The sequence below is a fragment of the Lissotriton helveticus genome, chromosome 4_1 (assembly GCF_964261635.1).
Source record: "Lissotriton helveticus chromosome 4_1, aLisHel1.1, whole genome shotgun sequence".
Lineage (NCBI taxonomy): Eukaryota > Metazoa > Chordata > Amphibia > Caudata > Salamandridae > Lissotriton > Lissotriton helveticus.
Genome location: NC_136063.1, coordinates 2133395095 through 2133422342, shown reverse-complemented (window position 1 = coordinate 2133422342; position 27248 = coordinate 2133395095). Strand labels below are relative to the sequence as shown.

The window sequence follows — 27248 nt, the reverse complement described above, 5'->3', positions numbered from 1 at the left end:
GGTCTTCCCTAGGGTCGCCCGGCCAATAGTTGAAGTCTCCCAAGAGGAGCACGGATGAGTTATTGACCACAAGCGTAGCCAGGAGTTCGTGGAGAGCAGGTACAAAGGAGGGCATATTCTGAGGGGGACGGTACATGAGGACAATTGTGAGGGGGCCAAAAGATTAAGCGAGCGGGCAACTAAAAAATCAACTCCAGGTATGGGAGAGTCAGGAAGGAGCTGAAACTGAAGAGTAGAACGAGTAATCATCGCCACACCCCCGCCGGCTTTCCCATCAGGGCGGTCCACCCGAAGGGCGTAGTAAGAGTCGGGGAGGGTGGACAGTAGGTCAGGTAGGGAATCAGCCGAAAACCATGTCTCTGTAAGAAACAGAAAGTCCGGGCTTCAGTGTCCAGTAAATTATAAAGCTCAAGCTGGTGCCTGCCTGCCGAACGGGTGTTTAGAAGGCAGGCAGTAGCCGTGGTGGGTGACTTAGATGGTGGAGGGGGGGAGGAGGGGCAGGCAAGGGGGAGCGTGTGACGGAGGAATGGGCATGGTAGAACCAGTCAAAGGTGGCAAAGGGGCGGAGATGCCCAGCGCAGTGATGCGCTGAAGCAGGGAAAGGGCAATGGGTTGCGTCACATGAAGAGAAAGCAATTAAGCGGGGGTATAAACCAGTACAGGGGCAGGGTGCATGGCCCCTGGTCCCGGCCGGTTGCGGACAGGCGCAGACGGGCTTGCCTTAGGAGCGCCTTCGGCGCGCTGACGGCGCGCCCGCTGCGCTCGTCCGCTGCGCATATGAGGAATGCACATATTTATGGGGGAAAGGGGTCGTGGCCTCGTGGGCGTGGGCGTGGCCTGTGAGCTAGTGGGGAATGGCGGCGGATGTGTTCTCAAGCCACGGCAGCGCTAAGGTCCGCTGCACGAAGAGCTCACACAGCTGGTGTCAAGGGGGAAATGCCCAGAAGGAATGGTTCAAGTAAGTTAAAAACAACAATACAATTTCCAATTTTAAAAAAAATCACAAGCGTATTCTCCCGGCTTTCCGCCTCAGGAGCAAGATTACCTCTGCCGTGCGCTGGCAATCAGCACGTCTTAAGTAAGTGCGAGGAAAAGGGGGCGTGGCCTCGTGGGCCTGGCCTGTGGGCTAGCGGGGAATGGCGGCGGATGTATTCTCAAGCCGCGGCAGCGCTAAGGTCCGCTGCACGAAGAGCTGACACAGCTGGTGTCAAGGGGGAAATGCCCAGAAGGAAGGGTGCAAGTAAGTTAAAAACAACAATACAATTTCCAATTTAAAAAAAAAATGACAAGCGTATTCTCCCGGCTTTCCGCCTCAGGAGCAAGATTACCTCTGCCGCGCGCTGGCAATCAGCACGTCTTAAGTAAGTGCGAGGAAAAGGGGGCGTGGCCTCGTGGGCGTGGCCTGTGGGCTAGTGGGGAATGGCGGCGGATGTGTTCTCAAGCCGCGGCAGCGCTAAGGTCCGCTGCACGGAGAGCAGACACAGCTGGTGTCAAGGGGGAAATGCCCAGAAGGACATTAGACAGCTCAACCTGTAACTGCCACTTGGGAATTAGACATTGAAAATGGCAATTTCTGAAACACAATTTTATACGAACAGAGACCTTTTTATTATGCTTTCAGGTATGTGCGCGTTACTGCAGCGGAAAGAGGTAACTGCCCTGATGCACGTCCACAACGGGCTTGGGCAAAGGGTGGCAGCACATACTGGCTGGTCAGGTGCCCGAATGTGTCTGACTCAGAACATGTCTGTCCAGGACAGAGCCTGGCATGTTAGCCAACAGCTGATATTGACCTGAAGAGCTTCGAACAAACAGACTAGGGGGTGTTAGGACTCCACCCCGCCATATTACTGGAAATGTTGTGTTTGGAAGGTCGGGGTGTGTTCCATAGACTCAAGTTGAGGCCTAGTTGGTCTGACAGCTCGTGCTACCTTTCAAAAGTTTAACAGTAGCCTCTAAGGTTAGCCTATGCTGATTTAAATAGTCTTGGTATTGTATTAAAGAATTGATATAGTGCTTCATAACCCTGAAGATGTCACAAAGCACTGTGATTAGCATTGGGTTCCTGGCGCCCTTCTGGAGAGCACAACTGGACAGTCTGTTGGATGCAGTATAGCCTACATAAGAGGCAGTGAGGTGTATGATGGTCACAAACGTGCTTCAAATATGGCGCAGTGAACAACCCTACACATATGAAAGGGTGCTGCAGAGTGCAAGAATAGTCGGAGTCACCATTAGCCACACTTTTTTGTTAATTTTCGTCATGCAAATATGTGAAAAGGTTGGGTGATTTTTTATTGAATCGTGTTCCATATATTAGCGTTTTACATAAAGATTAAGCTTCCACCAATGCCTGGTAAATACCAGTTAGCTCTAAAATCTACATCTCTATCCCTATTTTTGAGGGTGGAGGCACTTGTCGGCATTACTTACTCACCTGGTAATTTCCAAACCCCAGGTTGACAGAATTTACTTTGTGTGGGACCTACGTTTGCTAGTATGTGTAGCTCTATTGTGTTCTGGTGTTTGTGGCTATACATGCATGATTCATGGTGGGTGGGTGGTTCTTGTATGTGGTTCTTGCGTTGTTGTGTGTATCTATTGTTTGTGTTGATATTTGTGGTTTTGGGATGTGTGTGTTTGCGTTAGTGTGTCTGGCTCTTGAGTTTACTTTTGAGAATGACTCTTCTTTTTTTTTTTTTTCTTTTAAGTGTGTATATGTGTGCTCGTGAATATGTATTAGTCTTGTATATGAACAGATGTTTAAGTGTGCTTGTGTGTCTTTCAAGTTTGCCTGTCTAATGCATGACTGTATATGTGTGTCATGCTTTGCCCTGGGGATTATGAGTATGTGTGTGCCAGGCTCCTCTCTGTGCAAGTGTGGATGGGTGGCTCTTGCATTTGTGTTAAAAAGTTTTTGTGTGGCTTCTCTGTGCTGGGATGTGGCTCTTTGTGTGTGTCCACCTCATTTATGTATGTTGTATGTGCATACGTTGATGCATGTATGCGTCAACATTTAGCAACAATTGAGCAATTACAAATTAACCCTTCTCCAACGAAAACACTCAAGAATACAAAATGGGACAGCTCATCCTGATCAGAAATCTTTCTTTTGGACTTAGGACCTATTACGATGGCGGTCGGACCGGCTGTCGGACTGGCCATCGAACCGCTGTGGCCAGGAAAGTCCCTCTTAGTCGTATTGCGATGCTGCTACCATGGATGTCTCATCTACAGCAGTGCACATACCCCCGAATATGTCACTGCAAGTGCATGCAAACTCACAGGAAACATGCAATATGTACACACATGAATGACATATGTGGAGGTATCTCTGATGCACCATGTACACTATTGCTCGAGTGTGGCAATCTGTGCATAGTTCAGTCAATGAGGGCACATGCCCCTATTGACTTACCAGCATTCAGTCGTCCACAAGGTCGTAGTCTTCAGGGTTCTGCTGCCACTGTGTAGGGGGACCTGGAGGAAGTAATCCATGTCAGAGACTGTCAGGTAGAGGTTGTTTTGAGTGCGTATGCACTCCCAATCCATCGTTTCTGACAACTCGAAGCCGGTGGTCTGACAGCCAAGGTCAGGTTGTAAGAAACCTACATAGTAATCCGGACGGTGGTCGGAGATCCCTGTACTGCCCTATGGATGATGTTCTTCTCTAACCGCCATCGTGGCGGTCGGGACAGACTGTCAGAGTCGGCGGTCTTTCATCGGTCTGTGGAAAAGTAAATTTTGCCATGTTCTGTGTCCCTACGCCTCATCCATCATATGTTATGTATGCATGATCAATATGCGTATGTTATTCCCCATTTCTGATTGAAGACGCAATTACAGTTGTGTCCACCTCTAATATGTTAGTTTCCAGTTCTCGTGAATACTACGAATATCAGGCCTATGTAAAGTAATGTTGCCACGTTTCTCAGTGTGCACGTTATTCCATTATAAAGTCCCCGTTTCTAGGCCTCAAAAGGGCCCGGACCCTGGATTCAGCTCCTGTCTCCTGAAAGCCTCGCTGAGGAGCGATACAGCCCCCACCTGTATCCTCGACCCTTCACTTACTTCCTGCCTTGCAGTGCCCGGTGCACCCCGGCTCTGCCTCTGAGTCTGCCAAAAGTATGTTATAGTTCCAGCTATCAGTTCAGTCCTCCTCCTCTGCATTCCTAAGCTACTGAACTACATCAATAGTTTCCGTCATTGTCTAGCCTTCTCGTCTCCATGTTAGAGAAATACTGTATTTAATGGTCATTTAATATTCTTCATCACGCACTACATGTAGAATAATGCATGGTCCAGTCTTAGAATCAGGTTAGCCTCTCCCCTCATGACTTCTAGTTTATATCAACATGTTCCCTAAACATTAGATACCAGATAGGGTTTAGGTACATGTCGCTCCGACCCTCCAGACTTTAGTCTCTGCTCCTAGCACAGAGTTCGTAGCCCCAGCTTCTCCTAGTAACACGTCATTGCCAGTTTTCGCGCACCATTAGGTTAGAGGTCCCGGCTCCTTAGGTAGCCCCCTCCTATGTGTCCGCCCATTCATGACATATTCTGTTACGTTCTACATCACATGTCTAAGTAAACTCCCAGTTACACCTCTTATTACTGTTATCTCTCGCGACTGTTACACGTCACGCCTTCTGCTCCACCCACTGTTACGCCTACTGCAATGTAATGCTATGTGTTTGCGCTATGTATATAAATCAATGTTATGTTATTAAATGTTAGCGCGCTCATCCCAGACCTAGCCCCAGCAGCTGCTGGGCCTCTTTTCCCCTGCTGGGCCTCTTTTCCCCTGCTGGGCCCCAGTTGTCCTGCTGGGCCTTATTGTCCTATTCCTATGCAGGTTGTCCTGATCCTGTCCTTATGCTGTAATAAACCTGCAGAAACTCCTACTACCTCGAATCTTGACTCTTATTTATTGAGCTATCTGTTATGCTATAAGTCTAGTCAAAAATAGGGTATTATTTATTTATTTACCACATAATGGCGCCCGAATAGGGACTTGCCCTTTCCCCACGCGTCGGTGAAGCCACGCCGACCCCCTGACCCTCTGCAGTCGTGACGGAACCATACTGGCCAAGTGCAGATATTTCTGCTTCAAGTATCCCTCAGGCCCACGGAGGAGACGGAGGAGGCGGTCCAGCATCCGAACGAGACGGTGGAGGAACGCGGCGAGTCCCGACCAGAGCCCAAGCCGAGAGTCCAAGGTCCGAGGTATCCGGAGGTCCACCCGTAACTGAAGTCCGAAGTCCGAAGTTCGTCGTCGTAGTCCAGTCCCGTCCGAGGCCTTCCGTTCCGTGCTGCCCGGTGAGTACCATTGCTGGGGTAGTGTCTAGACAGGGTCAGTCTAAATTGACTCCTGGTCCGTGGGTTGGTGGTACCCAAGCCCACAAACGAAGTATTCACCTAGGTGGATACGGGTCTTGATGTGTTCCTTTATGGGACCAGTATGTTCCGTACTGTTATAAGCAGTGCATCCAGTAATTCTAGTCTGTTCCGTTCTCGAGAATTCTGTTCTGTTTCTGTTTTCAGTATTTTCAGGTAGTATTCTGTTCGAACTGTTAGTTATAATGTTGTTTAATGTATTTCCAATGTCGTGGTATGCCTGAATTGTTTTCCCAATTGTTATTGTTTTTCGTGTATTGTATTGTGTTCCGATTCAAGTTTAGAATGCCGCTCTTTTCCAAGTTACGTCAGTTAAAAACTAGAAAGGGTCTGCTGGAAGCAGCAGTTCCTGTTCCGCCTAGGGACAGTCCAGGTCATTTTATGTATCAGAAACATGGCATAAGCGCCATATTGTATCTAGATTTATGGGTAGAATATACCAAACAGTTAGAAGAAAAGTATAGATGGCCCGTATCGGGTACATGGGATGCCGAATGTATCATGCGAGTAGAAGAAGCATTATGGAAAAAGAAAGCCAGACAGTCACAGAAAGATGCCATCGAGTTATGGCGTAAGGAAGCTCATAAAAGAACGGAAAAGGAAGTCAGAAAGTCAGAGTTAAGTAGAGAATCCCAAGAACGAGCCCAAGAAAGAGAATTAATCGAGATAGGTGAACAAGTCAAAGCCGAACAGTCAGATAGACAGAGGCATGCCCTCATTAAGGGTATGTATCCTCTCCTTGCCGAAGGCTTGCTAAAAGCGACCCCAGAGGCACCCAGTAATTTCCCGCCACCATTGGTTCCGACCAAGCTACGTCACAAACCGACCGCAGCTGATATTTTTATTTCGTCCTATTTGGACGACACAGTTCCAGAATATGCAAATCCTGTTCGCGCTCCGCCCGTCCCTGTAAATCAGGCACTTCCCGTTCCTCCAGACACCGGAGTACCTGTTACGGTACCCCCGGGTCAGTCTGCCATACAAGTTCAGCCCACGTTACAATTACCGACCCTGCAAGCACGAAGAATGTCAGTCGACGATTCTAGTCTAGGGGCCGCAGGAGGAGGTCCTCCTCAAACCCCGCCGCCACACAAGCGTTTATCAGCACTCGAATTACATGCTCAAGCATCACAGCGTACTCCTAAAAATAATAAGTCTGTTACAGAAATCAGACAAGCCCTTGCCGAATGTGTCTATGACGCAGTCCCAGGCGAGTATAATATGGTTTTATATTCCGTACGCGTAAGAAGGGTGACCGAGTATCTAGTTACCTTGCCGAATATGAAAGAAGATCTAGACAGAATATATCGTTTCATCCGTACAGGGGATGATCCAGAAAGTATTGGCGAGATTATGTCTCAAAGGAAAGCCGAGATTCAGCTCATGATATTAAAATTCCTGATCAATTGTCTAATAAGAGAACAAGATTACCCGTCTAAAGATCCCGCCGAAATGAGAATCCTAACAAGGTGGAGTGATAATATAGCCGAGGGTAAGCACAAGACCATTAGTGCTATGGAAAGTATGTACAAGAAAATTCGTAAAGAAATAGTAAGGTTACACGAACAGCGTAAAGCAGCACAAGTAAGCGAGAAAGAAAGTATCTCTGATCCTGAAGAGGAAGACGAGAATCCCGCCAGAATAGCGTATGTAGGAAAATCCAGATTTCCAGATCGCCATTTACGCCTAGAACCTAAGTCTATGTTTCATCAGCCAGCACCAGAACGAGGTTCTCTAGAACAAGTATTTCAAGCTACCGATCACATTCTGAAATCACGAGTCGGTTATAGCGAATTAAGTACCATGCATGAACAAGAACTAGCCCGATCAGCAGTCCGATGGATTACTGATTCTACCACTTTTCCAGACGAAATAGTGGCACAAATGTTTCTGAAACTGCCCCCAGCCGAGCAACGACTGGTGGGTATGTATATGATCCAGCACCTCATTACTCTATATGAGGGTCAACATTCTGATCCAGGCCCGTTACACGATATCCTGAACGAGTTACTCCAGTACAGATGGAGAGGTCTAGGTACCGATTTAATTAGTGTCATTCTAGAACAGCGCCACAAGTATAGAACGTTCCTGAACCCGCATTTTGTTCATGTCTCACCCCCAGAAAGTAAACCATTTTACATAGACAGACAGAATCCGCTACGAGAAGTCCACCCAGTCCAAGGGGCGGGTGGCGATATGCAACGAGTGTTTGTATACACTCCGATATCAAAGATGGAACTCCTTGAAATGAAGAAATTAATTCCCTGTCATGACAAAGATCCAGCAGGGTTCCATAGAGAATTAAAAGACATGCTCCGTATGGGAGAATACACTTACCCAGATGTCATTAAAATGTTAAAGGTCCTGCTACCCGCAGGGGTGTATGAAAAGTTAAAGGAAAAAGAATGGGAGGTGGGAGAGAAAAAGATCGATTGGGCAGCTCTAGAAGCTGAAGACAAGGCACGAGTACCAGGTACCGGTCTTGGAGATAAATGTAAAGAGTTACCAGAATTATTGATTCAAGTTTTACCCAGATTATTGACAACTAGGAAAGAAGACTGGGATGCAATCTCAGCCTGTAAACAGAAACAAGATGAAGACATTAGTGATTTTTATTCTAGATTTGAGAAATGTTTCAGCATTAATAGTGGTCTCAAGACAAGTAGTGAGTCATACCCTCATCTTTTCGTTACCAAATTAGTCGAGAATTCAAGTCCACAAATTAAAAACCGAGTTTTGAAAGTCGAAAGCACCTGGCAAGCAAATACTCCGTCCCAGATGCTCCAGATGCTTCAGTATCACCAGAATAGAATCAGAGAAGAGCAAGAACACGAAAGAAAACGTATGAAAGACACGAAAATGAAAGTGCTAGTTGCACAATCTATTCCTCAAGACAGTCAGAAGAGGGGTCCGATTCAAGCCAGTCATCCTGCAGCTCCCGTTAAAGGGAACTGCAATTATTGTAAACAGCCAGGTCATTTTATAAACGAGTGTGCAGTTCTGAAACACAACATAGCTACTGGTAAGACTAAAGAAAGACCACGTCCGCCGAGACAAGAACAAGTTTCACAGATTCCTCAGCCACAGAATGCACAACAGACAGTTACAGTACCGCAGCCTATTGCTGCAACACAGCACGTTACTTCGCAGATGTACCAGTATGCACAGTCCGAGTATCCAGAGTACCAGTCATATTCATGAAACAGCCTAGAGAGGGAGGTAGGCTTGCCTCTCATCGAGATACCTGTAGACCAAGAAGGTCCCTATGTACACAGTCAAGTATTAGGGAAAGACAGAAAGTTTTTGATCGATACAGGGGCAAGTAGGACCACAATTAGTCACGCCGAAGTTCCAGGGGCTCCGCTCTCAGGCTCAAGAAATGTTTCCCTTGGATTTTCAGGAAAACCCATCGTTAATGAGATTTCAAAGCCAGTTACTCTAGAAGTAGGTCCATTGTCCCGTACTACTGATCTGTTACTTACTAAGTCATGTCCAGAAAATCTGTTAGGTATTAAGACACTGAAAGAGTTAGGTGCAGTTATTTGCTGTTCCCCAGAGGGAATACGTCTGTTCCTACGTGACTTTAAGGGTCACTATGTATTGCGAGATTTTGATTCAAGATTGTCTAATGTTCCGCAGCATTTATGGGCGCAAGGTCCAACTGATGTAGGTTACATGCAAATCACACCCTATCGTGTGACTCTCAAACCAGGTGTAGTGTTACCACGAATCAGACAGTACAGATTGCCACCTGAGGCTGTAGCAGCCTTATCCAAAATTATTGACGAGCTCATGGCTCAGGGAGTAGTTGTAGAAACTGACTCCAACGTATGCAATTCTCCGATCATTCCAGTCATGAAACGTACTGATCCAAATGCACCCCCAGTATATCGATTAGTGATTGATTTACGAGAGCTTAACAAATGTATAATTCCTCAGTACCCAGTTGTTCCAGACATCTCTTCCCTGTTAACAGCCATTGATTCCGAAGCCATGTTTTTCACTGTTATTGATCTCAAGAATGCATTTTTTAGTGTTCCAATTCATCCAGACAGCCAGTTTCTCTTCGGATTTTGTTTAAATGGAAGGAGCTATATGTTTACACGCGCTCCTCAAGGTTTCACAGAAAGCCCTAGCATTTACAGTCAAGCACTCAAGAGACAACTAGACAATATTCACATGCCAACTGACACTGCCCTGCTCCAGTATGTCGATGATCTACTGATCACAGCCCGTTCTGAACGTGCTTGCGAGCGAGCATCACTTACAGTTCTGTATTTTCTAGCCGAGATGGGGCACAAGGTGTCACCTTCAAAGCTTCAATTCTGTGTCCAGCAAGTGGTATACTTAGGACACTTGCTGTCCAAGAGGGGTAGGCAGTTGACACCCGACCGTATCCAGCTAATAGCGAGTCTTCCCCAGCCCAGAACCCAGAAGGAGGTACGTGCTTTTATCGGCCTTACTTCTTATTGTAGACAATGGATTCCCCAGTATGCATTCCTAGCCAAGCCACTGATACGGTTAACGACACAGGAGGCAGCCGTATCGACTGTCCTCCCTTGGACATCTGAACATACACTTAGTTTCAACGAGTTAAAGAAAGCCCTATGCCAAGCTCCAGTTCTAGCTACACCGAACTACAGTAAGCCTTTTATACTTTTCGTTACAGAACGCGAAGGTACAGCATTATCTGTTCTCACACAAGATCAAGCAGGTCAATACAAGCCCTGTGCTTATTTTTCGAGCACATTAGATCCAGTCGCCCAGGCGTTGCCTGCGTGCCTCAAGTCAGTTGCAGCCACAGCACTAGCTATCAGACAAAGTGATTCCATAGTTTTAGGACATTCCCTGACAGTACAAGTTCCACATTCAGTAGAAGTTCTTTTAAACCGAACACAAACTCAACACTTGACCATTGCACGTTTAACAGGTTATGAATTGACACTGTTCCAGCCACACATAGAAATTAGACGCTGCAACGTCCTGAATCCTGCTACACTGTTACCATCAGTTAATTCAAATCCAGACCCACATGATTGTGTGGAAGTAGTTAACATTACGACAAAGCCAAGACAAGATCTGACAGACATTCCGTTACCAGATCCTGACCTGACACTTTATGTGGACGGTTCATGTATGAGAACTAGTACAGGAGAACTAGTCGCCGCGTATGCAGTGACTACTGACACTGAAGTTATTGAAACACACCGTATTGATACTCTGTCCGCTCAAGCAGCAGAGCTAGTTGCTCTGACACAAGCCTGTATACACGCCAAGAACCTGAAGGTTAATGTTTACACAGATTCACGTTACGCATTCGGAGTTGTACACGACTTCGGAGTGCTCTGGCAGGAGAGAGGTTTTATGACTTCTCATGGAACCAAGATTCAGCATGGTCTCCTTATTCAAGCTCTGTTAGATGCCATACATTTACCGACATCTATTGCTATCATGAAGTGCAAAGCACATACGAAAGTCACTGACATTATTTCCCAAGGTAATGATCTAGCAGACCGCACAGCCAAGCTTACAGCACAGACTCCAGACATTCCAGTAAACATGACGCATATTCCAGATCTGACTACATGCATGACAGTTAAGGACCCTACACAAGATGTCATAGATATTCAGTCACATGCTACTCCCGATGAAATCAAGAAATGGTCTGTACAAGGAGGGGTCCAGACAGATCAAGGATGGTTAACGAAGGGTAGAGCCACATGGTTTCTCCCCGATTCTATGGTTCAAGTCATTATCAACACCGCACATAGCCCAGCACATTTAGGAGAAAAAGCTATGTTAGACAGTATCCAGAACATTTGGTTTAACAAGCATTTACGAGCTGCAGCCAAGCAGAAAGTCCGTACCTGTATGATATGTTGTCAGTTTAATCCAGGTAAAAGTGTCCCGGTGGAACAAGGTGGTTTCCAGCCCCCTGACCACCCTTTTGAGGTCCTCCAGATGGATTATATTCAGATGGAGCGATGTCGAGGTTTCAAGTATGTCCTTGTAGTTGTATGCGCTTTGTCCAGGTGGACAGAAGCATATCCAGTCCCAGATTACACAGCCGCGACCACTGCCAAGCAGCTGGTTCGTGAATTTTTCCCTAGATACGGACTCCCTAGAGTCGTATATTCTGATAACGGTCAGCCATTCTCATCCGAACTCATGAGACACGTTTCCCTGTTGTTAGGGTACCAGTGGAAGTTCCATTGTGTACGCCATCCAGAAGCAGCTGGACTAGTCGAAAGACATAATCAGACTCTGAAAATCCGTATAGCAAAAGTCTGTAAAGACAAGGGTGTAGACTGGTTAGTAGCTTTGCCAGTCGCTCTGTTTTACATGCGTATGGTCGCACATTCCAGATCAGGTCTGTCCCCGTATGAGGTCGTTTTCGGCCGCCCCCCTAACATGTGGGGTACTCCTAGACCCCGAAGTATTACCGATGTTTCATGTAGTATGCTGACAGATTACCTAGCTTCCTTGATGTCTGCCCTCAACTCATGTCGTTCACAGGTTGCCGCCGCATTTCCAGACAATACCGAGGTGGCACCGCACGAGATCGTTCCAGGTTCCTTGGTGATGATCAGAAATTTTGACAGATCAAGTCCGCTGGAACCACGTTGGAAGGAGCCACGTCAGGTCCTCTTGACCACCCGAACTGCCGTCAAGTTGGAAGGCAGGAAGGGGTGGGTCCACCTTTCTCATGTAAAACTTTTCAAAGGATCGGAACCAGACATTGCCAAGAACATTTCCCAGGATTCGAAGGATTGCCAGAACATTGTTTTAAAGGACTGTCCCGCACCAGACTTTATTACAACCCCTCCCTTGTTAGAGAAAACTCCGCAACAGGAGTATAAGTTAAAGCTCAGGTCTAATAAGTCAGCCAGTTTGATTGTATAAGTCCTCCCCTAGGTGAAACGGTTAGACTGTTTCTGACATGTATAAAATAGACCCCCATAGTGAGAGAGTCAGTCGAAGTTCACTTCAATGCATCGTTTTTCTAAGTTTCATATTATTTCTTAGCATAATGATTTCCTGCACCAGTTATGCTTTCTATCTGTGTTTTCCAGTTCCTCATGTAAATATGTCTGCTCATACTACAGTAGAGCACACGTTTAGTGATCTGCCTCCTCACGAATATTCATACCGCCTCGCCATGCGTAATAACACATTCATCCGTATGTTACATTATTCACACCAGACCAGCAATGCCACTAATTGTTGGGTGTGTGGTCGACTCCCCCCTTTCCAGACACCGAAGGGAGTTCTGCCACTTTTTCCTTATCCATTCTCACACAATGGTTCGTGTGGAGCATGGTCCACGCTAACGTCATCCTCAACAGATATGTCTTTTCTTAATAGTACATGTTTCCCAGACAAGCAAGGTTTCCCCCATAGAACAGGTTTAGATCTAGAAAATGAAGTATATAATTTAGGAAATTATTCGTCGAATTTCATGGTTCTGAATGTTCAGTCTGATACTACTCCAGACTCACCCGCTATTTCAGTACTACCAGTCAAAGGCGAATTATGTGTCCGTAGTTATGGTTCTGTACATATAGGACATAGTGAATGTACTACTGTTATCAAGTATAGTGACAGTGGGAAATCTATTTTCAAAGCTTCACGTCATTCTTATTTTGTTTGTGGTCAAACTGCATATGTCCGTCTGCCCCTCGATTGGGAGGGAACCTGTTACATTGCTTTCCTACTGCCACCTGTTTTTCTAGCCCCACCTGATTATCATAGAAATTCTTTCTTAGTACACACTAGACACAAGAGAAATCTCCCGATTGTCGATTATACTGAAACCGCCGCAGAGCAATTCATTGATATAGATAAAGGTGTTTTCCCTTATTTAGGTACAGTTGTAAATAGTAAGCTAATCCGTAGGTTAACAAGAACCCTTGAAGCAGTAGTAGATGAGACTGCCTCCGCTCTAGGTAACTTAACTGAAGAGCAATCCTTTATGAGAATTGTCGTTTTACAGAATCGTCTCGTCCTTGACGTCATACTGGCCGATAGGGGCGGGGCCTGTAGAATTCTCGGATCCAGTTGTTGCATTTTCATTCCAAATAACACGCCGTCTGTTTATTCAGCTATAACCAGACTCCATAAAATTGCCCATCTGTTACATCAAGATCCAGGCACCTGGACATGGTCCGGTTGGTTCTGGAATATAATTTCCGCATGGGGATGGAAAGTCCTGTCCTTCCTAGGTATTGCAGTAGCGATTATATTCAGCTGCTGCCTCTGTATACAATGTGGCCCTGCGATTTGCAGCATGTGTGCTACCTCTTGTATTCCTAGTCCCAAGCCCCGTTCTAAATCCCGTTCCAAGACAATTCGAGACGAGCAAATGGTACTGTATGAAGTGATAGATGATATCATGAATATTGATGTTTCCTGATGGAAACGTAGTGACAAGGAGGGAATGTGGAAAAGTAAATTTTGCCATGTTCTGTGTCCCTACGCCTCATCCATCATATGTTATGTATGCATGATCAATATGCGTATGTTATTCCCCATTTCTGATTGAAGACGCAATTACAGTTGTGTCCACCTCTAATATGTTAGTTTCCAGTTCTCGTGAATACTACGAATATCAGGCCTATGTAAAGTAATGTTGCCACGTTTCTCAGTGTGCACGTTATTCCATTATAAAGTCCCCGTTTCTAGGCCTCAAAAGGGCCCGGACCCTGGATTCAGCTCCTGTCTCCTGAAAGCCTCGCTGAGGAGCGATACAGCCCCCACCTGTATCCTCGACCCTTCACTTACTTCCTGCCTTGCAGTGCCCGGTGCACCCCGGCTCTGCCTCTGAGTCTGCCAAAAGTATGTTATAGTTCCAGCTATCAGTTCAGTCCTCCTCCTCTGCATTCCTAAGCTACTGAACTACATCAATAGTTTCCGTCATTGTCTAGCCTTCTCGTCTCCATGTTAGAGAAATACTGTATTTAATGGTCATTTAATATTCTTCATCACGCACTACATGTAGAATAATGCATGGTCCAGTCTTAGAATCAGGTTAGCCTCTCCCCTCATGACTTCTAGTTTATATCAACATGTTCCCTAAACATTAGATACCAGATAGGGTTTAGGTACATGTCGCTCCGACCCTCCAGACTTTAGTCTCTGCTCCTAGCACAGAGTTCGTAGCCCCAGCTTCTCCTAGTAACACGTCATTGCCAGTTTTCGCGCACCATTAGGTTAGAGGTCCCGGCTCCTTAGGTAGCCCCCTCCTATGTGTCCGCCCATTCATGACATATTCTGTTACGTTCTACATCACATGTCTAAGTAAACTCCCAGTTACACCTCTTATTACTGTTATCTCTCGCGACTGTTACACGTCACGCCTTCTGCTCCACCCACTGTTACGCCTACTGCAATGTAATGCTATGTGTTTGCGCTATGTATATAAATCAATGTTATGTTATTAAATGTTAGCGCGCTCATCCCAGACCTAGCCCCAGCAGCTGCTGGGCCTCTTTTCCCCTGCTGGGCCTCTTTTCCCCTGCTGGGCCCCAGTTGTCCTGCTGGGCCTTATTGTCCTATTCCTATGCAGGTTGTCCTGATCCTGTCCTTATGCTGTAATAAACCTGCAGAAACTCCTACTACCTCGAATCTTGACTCTTATTTATTGAGCTATCTGTTATGCTATAAGTCTAGTCAAAAATAGGGTATTATTTATTTATTTACCACAGGTCGGTCAGTCGGAGTACAGGAGGCATGCATTGTAATCTGGCATTAGGACCGACCGATTCCAACAAGACCATGCCGGTCGGACCACCTCCGACAGGATAGCGGAAGCCAGCCGATCGGCATTGTAATCAGGCCATCAGTCTCTGAAAGTGGGTGAAGGTTATAGGCTGTATCCGAGAACCGTTCCATTAAGCTGAATAGCCACTGGACGAGGTCTCACTGAAACTATTGGTTTTGACGGGATAAACTCAGCGAGGGAAAATTCTAATTTTGCTCCCATAGAAGTCCTCTCATTAGCAGGATAATTTTCACACCTTTGCCAGGTCAGCATTATTACATTTGGACTGTTTTTCACAGCTCGGAATTCTCCAGTGGGACAAGGTTGCATGCTTTATACGATTATGACAAGCTCCATATGCAAAACAAGCATTTACAATGCAATGGTCTCGGCATTATTAAGGGTAGAGCTATTGACATTGCTCATGACATTTTTTTCTTTTTTTTTAAAATCATAAATAAATAGCATGTCATTTACTTTGTCAATAGCTTAATCGTTAAATAAATGGCATTGTAATTTACAATGCCAATAGCTTAATCGCTCGCATATGCATGACCTATTGCATTTACACCCACACAGAGCCACACACACACACATACAGAGCCACCCACACAGAGTCATTCACATAGAGCCACCCACACACAGAGCCACCTACACAGAGCCACCCTCACAGAGAGCCACCCACACATAGAGCCACCAACAAAAAAAGCTATCCACAGAGCCACACACACACAGAGCCAAACACACACACAAACACTGAGCCACACACACACACACAGAGCCACACACACATACACACAGAGCCACACACACAGAGCCACACACACACACAGAGCCACATACACACACAGAGCCACACAGACAGAGCCGCGCACACACACACACAGACAGAGCCGCGCACACACACACACAGACAGAGCCGTGCACACACACACAGACAGAGCAGCGCGCACACACACAGAGCCACACACACAGAGCCACACACACAGAGCCACACACACACAGCCACACACACACAGCCACATACACACACAGAGCCACACAGACAGAGCCGCGCACACACACACAGACAGAGCCGTGCACACACACACAGAGCCGCGCACACACACACACAGACAGAACTGCACACACACCCACAAATGCAGAGCCGTGCACACACCCACACAGACAGAGCCGCGCACACACCCACACAGACAGAGCCGCGCACACACCCATGCAGACAGAGCCGCGCACACAGACAGAGCCATGCACACAGACAGAGCCACGCACACACTAGCATCACCACTGCAGAGTTCTCCTATGTTTTCTTCTCCCATTTCATCATCACAACATCTTCTTCCAAAACCTTTTCCATTCATTACCATTGCAGCTGCCCCCACCCCTCCCCCACGTAACACCACTGCATGGGTCCCCTACTACAACGGCCAACACTGCTCCTGCCATCAGCACACCTCCACAGTAGCAGTTCAGAAATATCCACCTGCATATCTATTGACTCTGAATAATAGCTACAGAGGTAGCCATCCACATGGCAGGGAAAAAGAATGTGAAGAAAGTTTTAGGAACTTTGTTCTTATATTGAAATCCAGGGACAAACTCATGCATATTGGCCCCCTCCGGTGCGCACAGAGAGGGTGAAACTAGGAATGGTACCTGACTAGGTTTGACCTACGATGTTTCGTTTGAGGTGATCTAGTCAAGTGAAGCGTATCGACACTTACTTTATCTTGGTATTTTTCCCCTTGGATCTTTAGAAATTCATATCTCCAGTTACCCTTATTAGATATGTGTCATTTTGGTGTAATTTCACTTGTTACATTTTCCACTCTTTTTGTATATTTGAGCACAATTTTTTTTATATTATGTTGTGTTTTTGACTTTTTCCTGTTGTGGTACTTCTAAATACTGTATAGATTTTCAATACGTTAAGCCATGCATCACTGTGCCATAGCTGCTAGGGTTTGTGCTCATGCTTAAATTACACAAAACGTTTTACTCAGTGTCACAAGTTAGTGACTTAGGGGCATATTACCAATGATTAGCGATATTTATCGCTAACGAGGCTTAGCAACAAATTTTTTAACTCTAAGCATCGCCGGAAATTATCGCAGAGATAACTTGCTATTAGCAAGGTTTATCTCAGAAGTGATAAAAATCCTCGCGCTAACTGCCAAATGAGAGATTATCGCTGGAAAACCAACGATAATCTCTCGAAGTTTGGCGTTAGCTTGATGATAGGGGCTCATAAACTTAGCCATGATATCCACCTTCCATAGGATATCATAGCTAAGTCAGGAAAATACCAGGTGTAAAAAAAGCAGCGCTAACCGTGGTTAGCGCTGCTTTTATTATCTCTAACAGGGTTAGCGAAATCCTTGAAAATAGGAGAAACGTTGCTTAACAACATTTCTCCTATTCTTTTTCTCTGGAACGCCCCCTTTGCATCTCATTAGAGATGCAAGGGGAAGCGTAGAGAAAAAGGGTGCTAACATGCGAATTTGTGTGTTAGCACCCTGTTGCTGATAGGGAGATAATTTTATCTCCGCTTTCTTGGCTTTTAAAGCCAAAAAAGCGGAGATAAATCCCTTGATAATATGCCCCTTTGTTTCTTGTGCTGGACTTCCATCCACCCCAATCATTATTTCACTTTCCTTCAAATCTGATTTATGGTTCAAATCTTTTTATTCAAGAATGCCAGAAAAGGTAATACAGAAGCATCATGAAGTGCAGCTCTGAATAAGCATATGGTTTGCGGCATCTTTTAGAACAATTTAAGCAATCCAAGCCCCAATGTCCCCCACCCACGTCATACGCACTCAGCATTGAACATTAGAATAATAGCAAGTTAACCACACAGTATTTATCTGACAGATTCAGCACTTAGTTGGACAGCAGGAGTGGGCTCTGATAGGCAAAGGTTGTAGAGATATTTAGGATAAGTCAGCTCCCAAAAATCCTTTGAGAGAAGAGGCAGGAAGGGACGCCATAGATCTCCGAAGGCTGTACCTTGGTTTGCTAAGGAAAATGTGATCTTTTCCATACCTAGGATATGCCTTCAACGGTGAAGCCATCCCTGATGGGTAGACGTGTGTAATGACCCCCAGTGAGTTAAAATGTCATGAACTGCTGCTCCCAGTGTGAGACCTATTTGCTTTCCTCTTCTAGATTTTAATGGAAAGGTAAATGGGCTTGGTAGACCAATTAGCGGGTAAGAGGGGAAATCAGAGTAGTTGTGTGTTGAAGTGCTCATTGATGTTGTCAAGTACCTGGGTCCAGTAACCCAAGAGTTTAGGGAATGACCATAATAGGTGTAGCAGTGTGCCCCTGTAGCCCCTGCCCCCAGCAGTCTGGATTGTACTCCGGATCGTAACTGTATAAATGTACTTTGGTGGTGCACCAATAAGTAGCCACGTTTGTGTTTCAGTAAGAGCGGCATTACTTGCCATGTGTCTAGCTCTGTAATATATATCTCCCCATTCCTTCTGGGACAACTGTCTGCCAAGTTCCGTTTCCATCGGGCCTGGCTCGCCCAGTACATATTTCTAGTGGATTGGTTCAATAGAACATATAATTCAGAAATGAGCCTCAGATGTTTCAGTGACTAGCCATTTTTCATAAGGGGTGAGGTGTCTCTGTGTATTGGCATTTTTGCTGGGGTGCAGCAGCCAGTGGCGCAGCTGCATATAATAGAAACGCTCAGACTCTGGAAGTGCATAGTCTGCGCTCAATTGGTGGAATGGCATCACTCTGTCCGTGTCAGTCATGTGGCCCACTGAGCAGCAGCTGTTTTAGCACCACTTGTCAAATGATCCGGGGCCCAACCCTGGAGAGAAATTTGGGTTGTCAAGTAGTGGATTTAGGGGAGAAGATAAGGATGTGAAGCCATTTTTTAATGCATGTCTGGTCCCAGGCAGCCATAGTCGTTTTCGTGACCATGGACAAATATAGACTTTGGGCTCAGTGCTGTTTTTTCTACAGAGGTAAACCTGCGGCTTTATCTTGGAACAACCAGTGCTTTTCTGATTCCTCTTTATTGCACTCTAAGAAATAGCGTAGTTGGGCCCGTTGGAAATATAGTTGCAGATTTGGGACACCTAAGTCACCATCTTTTAGCTGGAGGCAGCTAAGATATTTCCTTATGCGTGGGTGCTTCCCCAACCAGACAAACTGATGTTGCTCTGCCTGTAACTTGGATATGTTCCCTGCTGGGAGTGTCAAAGGAAGCATTTGAAAGAGTTATAGGATCTTGGGAAGAATGGTCATTTTAAGAGGTGCGATTCTTCCAATCCTTGAGATCGGGTTTGGCCTACAGCGAGATAAATCACATCTAATGTGCTTGAGCAGGGCCTGGTAATTGATTGCGGATGTTGTGTGGGTGGAAGAGGCCAGTTGGATGCCCAGATAGGAGATAGTTGTCAGCACATATTGGATGGGGTATCGAGCTTTTAGCTGTGCCTCTAGAGCAGGACTCAGCGAGAGACTGAGAATCTGGGATTTGGCAACATTGACACGAAACCCCGAGGCTTAGCCGAAGGCCTAAATTTTGGCCAGGAAGGCCCGAAGTGCCACGGAGGGATTGTCATGAGACACCAGCACGTTGTCAGTGTATAAACTGATAGTATGTTGCTCACCCCCAAAGACGGCCCTGGTGATACTGGGGTTACCGCGGACTCTCTGAGCTAGGGGCTCCAAATAAAGTAGAATAAGAGAGGAGATAGCGGCCATCATTGCTGTGTGCCCCTACAAACGTGGAAGAGTGTGGAGACCTGCCCATTCACTCTAACTGTTGTTGTGGGGTGGCGGTACCAATTCCGTATCAACGTCCTAAACCTCTCACCGAATCCAAAGTGTTGTAGGACCTGCTCAAGAAAGGGCCAGTGGATCTGGTTACAGGTCTTTTTCGGCATCTATTGCTAAGAGCATGATCTTGCTCGTCGATCTTGTGGGTTTGTCGATAATGTGCAAGAAGCGTTTGGTGTAATCACTAGTTTGTCTTTGAGGGATAAATCCCACCTGAACTGGATCAATAAGGGCTGGCATATGAAGTTTAAAATAGCGGCCAGGTTGCCGGTGAATAGCTTAATATCTATGTTTAGGAGAGAGATTCAGCAGTATAAACTGCTTTTCTTTACTAGACTTAGGGATTACCGGCAAGGATGCTGTCAGCGTTGAGGCAGGAATGGCTCAAGGGTTGGTGAAAGAGTTGAACAATCAAGTTAATATAGGGGCAAGGACACTGCAGAATATTTAATAAAAGCTGTCTGGAAACCTGTCTGGTCCAGGAGACATTAGAGTTTTTTGTCAGGAGATGGCCGAATTGACCTCTTCTAGATGAATTTGGTCCTTGAGTATGGTCACCTGGTTGGGGGGAGGCATGGCGCCTGAGCTTTGCGGAGGAATATGGTGCCATCAGTGCGGTCAAGGGGTTGGTCAGAATGCAGCTCTGCATAGAAATCTGCTGTGGATTTATCATCCGTTACGTCTCTCCCATCCGAGGTATGAAAGAAGAACACTTCAGAGGCTTTCCACTGTACACATTGGCTATGGGCCAAAAGGAGGCCACATTTGTCCCCTACAACATAAAAAGTGTGTTGAAGGTCAAAAGCTGTGTATTCTGCTCTGTTGAGATCTATGCTGACTAATTGTTTACGAATGGCTGTCAATTAATGCCATATTCTCTGTGTGCTGGTGCATTGGTGAATTCGTTCCAACTGCTTCATTTGCTGGGATAATTGATCTCTTTCCTCTTTGCGTATTTTATTACCTGTGGCAGATACAGCAATGGATTCCCCTCTAATTACTGTTTTAGGGCCTCCCAAAGTGTGGTGACAGAGACCTCTTGAGTATCATTTAGCTCCAAGTAAGTGGCCATGGCCTGATTTATCTGTAGTACTACTGCTGGTCGGTGCAGCAGTGTCCGTGTAAGGGACACCGCTGCGTGGACCAACAGTGCAGCTGGAAATACCTCAGAATAAGTTTGTCAGAGTGTAAAAGTGTTATGTCCCAAGAAAATAGTTCAGTCTAGCATAGGTTTTGTGGGCGTAGGAAAAAAAAGAGTATTCACACGTGTGTGGGTATAGGTCTCTCCATAAATCTATAAGGCCCAGATCACTCAATCATCAGCGGCCCTCTCCTGAAAGAGCCCACGTTTGGCATTGCCTATGCACCTTCAAGCTCGGTATTAAAAACTAAGTTGAGGTCTCCCCATTAGGACCTTATGCTCCAGGATAGACATTACATCTGATAGTGCTCTGCACATAAAAGCTAACTGACCTTCATTTGGGGCATAAATAGTTCCCATCACATAATGCAAATAATTAAAAATCAGTTGATAAGTAAGGAGCCTACCCTTCCATTCAGCTACTTTGAGACCTATAAAGGTACTTGCCACAAGTATAGCCACTCCTGCTGTCTTGGGGGAGGCAGGGGTGAAAAGCTGGTGAGTAAAAGTGCACAAGCTGAGTCTGTTGCAATCCCTAGGAAGAAAGTGCGTCTCCTGTAGTAAGCATTTGTCAGCCCCCGAACTCTCGAGATATGACAGAATCGCCTTGCGTTTAACAGCATTATTGAGACCCTTCACGTTGAGGGTGTGGATCTCAAAATGTGTAGTGGCCATTGTGATACCATACAGATCTAAAGGCTTAGTATGGATCATGGTGATCGGATGTAGAGTGACTATCCAAAGTCACCTGAACCCTACTGAGATGTTGTGTGAACTGTGATATAGCTGTTGCGAGAGTAAATGCGAACCCCGCAAAAAAGAGGAAAAGCAAGCAACACTACAAATAAGAACATGGTCTTAAAGTTCCAAGTGTTCAGAGTCTAGGGGCTCAATCAATCTGCGGCTTCGGGGCCCCAACCCTCCGACCTGCCACCCAGCCCACCGCCGCTGTATGAGGATTCATAGTTACATGCCTAGCAATGTTATGGGAAGTCTGTCGTGGCCAACACCTCTGAAATCAACTGCCATACCGCTTGCTTTTCTTCTTTGACTATTGCCAGATTCACTCCCCATCCCTGCCCCGCATTAGCGGTGCCGGTGTGTCATCGAACAGGTGTGTAGGTCATCGTTGATGAACGATCAGTGGCGTTGGGTATGTCGAAGACTCAACAGGTCTCTTCCAAGGATCGCAGTTGATGTAGTTTACCGTCCTGAGTGAAAATGAGCCGGAATAGGTGCCCCCATACATAGGGCACTCCCATGTTCCTTAGATGGGAAGTGGCCAGTCGAAAATCACGCAGTTTCTGAGGTAATTGAGGCCAGATCCTGGGTGAGTGTTGCTTTGTGAGCCTTGAATTGGATAGGGTGTTTCTCTCAGGCCCTGAACAAGATCCATTCCTTAAGCTTGAAATCGTGTATGCAGACTAAAATGTCTGTCAGTGGCGCTGATTCCACCGTCAGCAGGCCCGCTCAGGGTGCTCTGTCTATTTTGATTTTGAGATCCTGGGGGGTTCTATATGCCCCCACTCTTTTATAAGTTTGGAAGGGCCCCAGGGTATTGTGTTCCTAGGACTGAAATCAGCCCAGAAGGGGGCTGCGTGTCCCTCTCCCACTTTGTAATAAGTCGGGCTCTGTGAGAGTGGGTCCCCAGAGTCAAAATCGGCCTGGGGAGCGGGGCTGCGGGGACCACCCAGCCCCCTCCCCTTCTCAGTATCGGGCAGACCCGGAGGGAGTGGGACTCTTGGGGCAAAATCGACCTGAGGAGGGGGCCACGTTTGCCCTCCTTCCCCAAAATATATTTATGAATCCCCCAGTACCTGCCCTACCAGGGGGCCATTAAAAAAAAACAAGCATGGAAGACTGCACTTATTTTTGTTTTAATTGTTTGCCCCAGATCCTTCACAGATTCGTGGCAAAATTTAAAAAAATACATTTTTGGACCCAGGTTTGTTCCCTGTGGAACCCCACCACGAGGCCTAGGGGGGTCAGGGTATTCATTTTTTGCATTTTTATGGGGCACAGGCAGAGTCCTGAATCCAAATGTCTGCCTCCTCTACCCTGGTTGAAGTGTTGGCAGCCAACCAAATCTCACAACGAGATCTGTCAAATCCGCTGACCTCACGCTCCACCACTTTTGTCTGTTCCATTTTTGTCTCAATCCTACTCCTTGCTCATTTACATGTACCATTTCTGGGCTATTCTACCCTCTCCCTCTCTGCCGAAATGATTTCTGTGCCCTTCAACTTCTGCATGGCTGTTGATGCCTGACCAACAATGAGCCCATTTTTAGGCTATATCTACTTGATGGGGCAATGTGGTAGACCTGGTTGATAGCATCTCAATCTCTTTTTAAAATCATCAAAAGTATTTCCCCATTTGTCACATGGAACTTTGTTAGTCGACTTGACGTGCTTTAAGGGAGTAATAATCAGAAATGTATTTCCAAATATGTGAAGCCAATGTGGCTCCACAATAAGGACCAAGAATGAATGATTTAGATTAAATGGATTTATTATAGGATATTAATCGATCCAGTATATAGGAAAAGTAAAAATAGATTCATGAAATACAGCAATATAGTCTGGAGACTAAAATGTGCCAGTAGGTTAAGTTGTAATAAAATGAGATACAGAATAGTAATGGCCACAACACAAATAAAGCACATTGTAGCAATAAGGTGTTCCATAAAGAAACTTCCTTCTTCTGCTGTAAAACGTAGGTGGAGAATAGGAATAGCTAACAGAGAAATCTATCCGGGGGCATAGAAGGTGTCAGCACAGAACAGAACTTCCTTAGAAGTTCAAGGAAATAAGAGAAGTGTTCGGCATGAAGCTTTACAATCAGGGAAAGCCCAGCGCAAAGAGACATCTGTTCCCTGTAGGAGTCAAGGGAAAGTCTGCCTAATTAGCGATGAAAACAACAATTACATATAACAGTAACTGTAAAAACATCATAAACCTCTTCTCACCACCAAGAACCAACCACATTACTGAATGTGAGGAGAGTCAACATACTCCTTAAGTTCCCATCCCCTCGAAACTGGGTCTGCAGCTGCCAACCTTGAACACCCCATCATCCTGGTACGCGGTTAACAGAAGGCCCCCGTTGACCACTATTTCTCCAAGCTTGTTGCCAATTTCCTTTCCGCAGGTCTCACTATCAGTCGCCAAATCAAACAATAAAACTCTCTCTAGCTAATGAGAAACATGACAACACACCTGCAGAAAGAAAGGCAAATTAAAGCATTTTCAACCGAGGACTTATGTCAAATTAAGCTTTTCAGAATCAAAATGGATGTGAGTTGCAGTATAAAATACATACAAATTGAGAACAGTAATCCATGTTAAATGTAAATATTCATAACATGGTTACATCAGTGGATTGGAACACACACATATATGTACAACAGTGGATTGGAACACACACAGATGTATGTATACATACAGGCCCGCCAGGGAAACTTTAGCTTCTAGTATTAACCTAGTCTGGTTTCTATGCTGTCTCGTAAGTCTGCCATGTCATGTAAAGCTTGCTTTCCTTCATGCAGTAAAATGACACTCATGACGTTGTAATGACGAAGTAAAAGATGTAGTAAAATTACCTACTCACTGCCATAGGCATAGTAAACAGACTACTGAATACACCTGTATATATTCTGCACATGTTCACACAAAGCGCTATGTGATCAAGGCTGCATGTCTGGCAGCCGAAACGCGTCATGTTGAACCTTTGATGTGTGAATAAACTTCCATCATTTTACACCAGCTTTTGGAGTCTGTATCCTTGTGTTACTTCAAAGTGTCTGCTGTGGCATTGGGATTTCTTCATCATATATAGATAAATGTACATATATATATATATGTATTATTATTTTTTTTCAACAAAAGAACTCTTTTTAGAAGTACTTTATTTTATCAACACCATTAGTGCAAACGTGAAAGGACGGTCAACACGTTTCGGCTAATGCCTTCAACTGGACCATAGAGTCCTGCCGTCTAATCTATTTAAAGTGATACAGTGCATGAATCCCTTGTTTTTTTCTATAAAATAGACTAGACTGCTAACCCGTTTTTCCTCATTCTTTAACAATGGCTTTTAACAGTTACCATTTTTCCTATTGCAATTAAAGCATTGCTGGTGAAGTACCATAAAAGAGTTCGTTCTTACAATAAATGCCTGGTTAAAAACAACTATGTTAAACGGAAGTACGGCAGGAAAGGGATGAGGGAGCAGGGAGTTGAGTGAAGGGTGCTTCAAGAAGGTGAAAAAGAAGAAAGGTTAAAGGAGAAAAGGAGAGAGAGAGACATATGGAGGAGGAGGAGAAAGAATGTATATCATTTTATAAAGTACATTCTTGAATCTAATCATGGCCATCTAAAATCAAGTAAAAAACTATGAATTTTGAGGGTTTTAAAGAAACACAGTATGAGAGTAAAATCAGAATATCTCAATGTTTCATTAATTAATCAATAAATAATGCTCCCGTCATGTTCTATGTGTTACAGTCCTTATGGAGAAGCAAAAAGTAACATGTGCATTGTGCAAATATTTTGTGCAAATATTTTTGTGCAAAATAGCATTCCAAATGTCTCTCTGCATAGATTTTGGTTCATCTAAAGTAGATTTCCAAACGGGAAGACAAAGTGACTAGTGCATTGTGCAAATGTTAAATGTTCCTTTCCTAGGGTCATGACTCTTCTGAGGTAGAATTTATCCAATTAGTACCAGTTCATTTCGTCACCATTTGTGGGTCTATTAAAATCCTCTATTTGCTCTCTTTTCCCCATTTTCTTGTTGTTATTATTATTGGGCATTTTCTTTATCTTCCCCCTCCTATATATTATCTCTTTCCTAAATTTCCTCTCATCACCTATTTCCCAATTTGCCCCATCTTGGTTTTCTTACTCCACTGCTCATGTTCTCATTGTTGTGTTTGTATCCAATAAGTGAATCCACAGTGAACCGTCAGCAAAATGTTCTTATTTATTTTCCATCTCTTTTCTGTATAGTCTTTATTGCTTTTTTGTGCAAGGTGATGCAGTTCCATGGTTGGAGCAGCACAGCGTCGTTTGGCAACGATACCAATTCGGACACACTGCTGGGGAGAGAGCACACACATGGCAATGTAGCACAACGTGTGACCTTGTCGGACCCTTTCACCTGATCACTGTCAGCAGAGCAGACAAGTGGTGCAGTCCGGTGGCAGAGCACTATGCAGACCCTATGGGTTGTAAGCCATGCCCCCTCACACGGGGCAATGGGCAGACGCCAAACAACACATGACTCGTCCAGCAAGGCAAGATGGGCTTAGACTGCTGCCATCTGCAATAATTGGTGTTCAGCTCTGCCTCCCCATTTCCTGCACCTCGAAAAGCTCCCATGCTGCGTGCAAGTGTCTTAAGCATGTCCCTGCCAATTGTGGCCCTTGCCTTGTCCGTACTGACACACACATGCCAATAAAGTATACACAACTTCACTGGTGTCTAATTGGGATGAGTGTTGAGTAGATTGACCACTCATGTGCCGCAATGAGCATCGTCCCTACACAGGGACGGTCTGACTGACATGTACAATGGGGGTGGGTCCCTTTTGCCAGCACCACCTCTGTGAGCCAGACATTGTTTTGGGATAGTTGCTGGCAGACCAGTGCTCTTATGTGTCTTCAGCAATGTGAGCAAGGTGTCCAACCTCTGCGCATGTGGATCAATGTCATAAATCAGAACAGAATGTCTCCACACAGATGTGTGTGAGTAGGTATGCGACGTGAAGTTCTGTTGTCACATGTGAAATAGGACACCACTTCTGGCCTGCTACCGATTTGGTCATTCCTACACACAGCCCTATTCAATACATGGACGTGTGCCTACGTTGGGGGGTTGTGAGATTGCTATTAATGTGCAATGGGGACACAGCTAGCATTCACCTTCACAGTCATCCAATTGGCCATGTGTCTCAGGGATAAACATGCACATTGATGTCATTCACCAGGGTGTACCTTCCTGTGCAATCATTGTCCCTACATCAAGGCATACTTTCAAACATGGCTGAACATATTCATGAGACATCTGTGTGATTTCGACTGTTTTATTCACATTCTGCTGAATGACGGAGCTGGAGTTGTACATGGTTGTTGGAACTGGCCCTTCTTGC

The 27248-nt window shown here is 45.4% G+C and overlaps 1 protein-coding gene across 1 annotated transcript in view; it reads left to right on the top strand.

The window, feature by feature from the left end:
• LOC144828257 (uncharacterized) overlaps nt 1–27248 on the top strand; it is a 321312-nt gene that overhangs the window by 264768 nt on the left and 29296 nt on the right. The window lies entirely within an intron of this gene.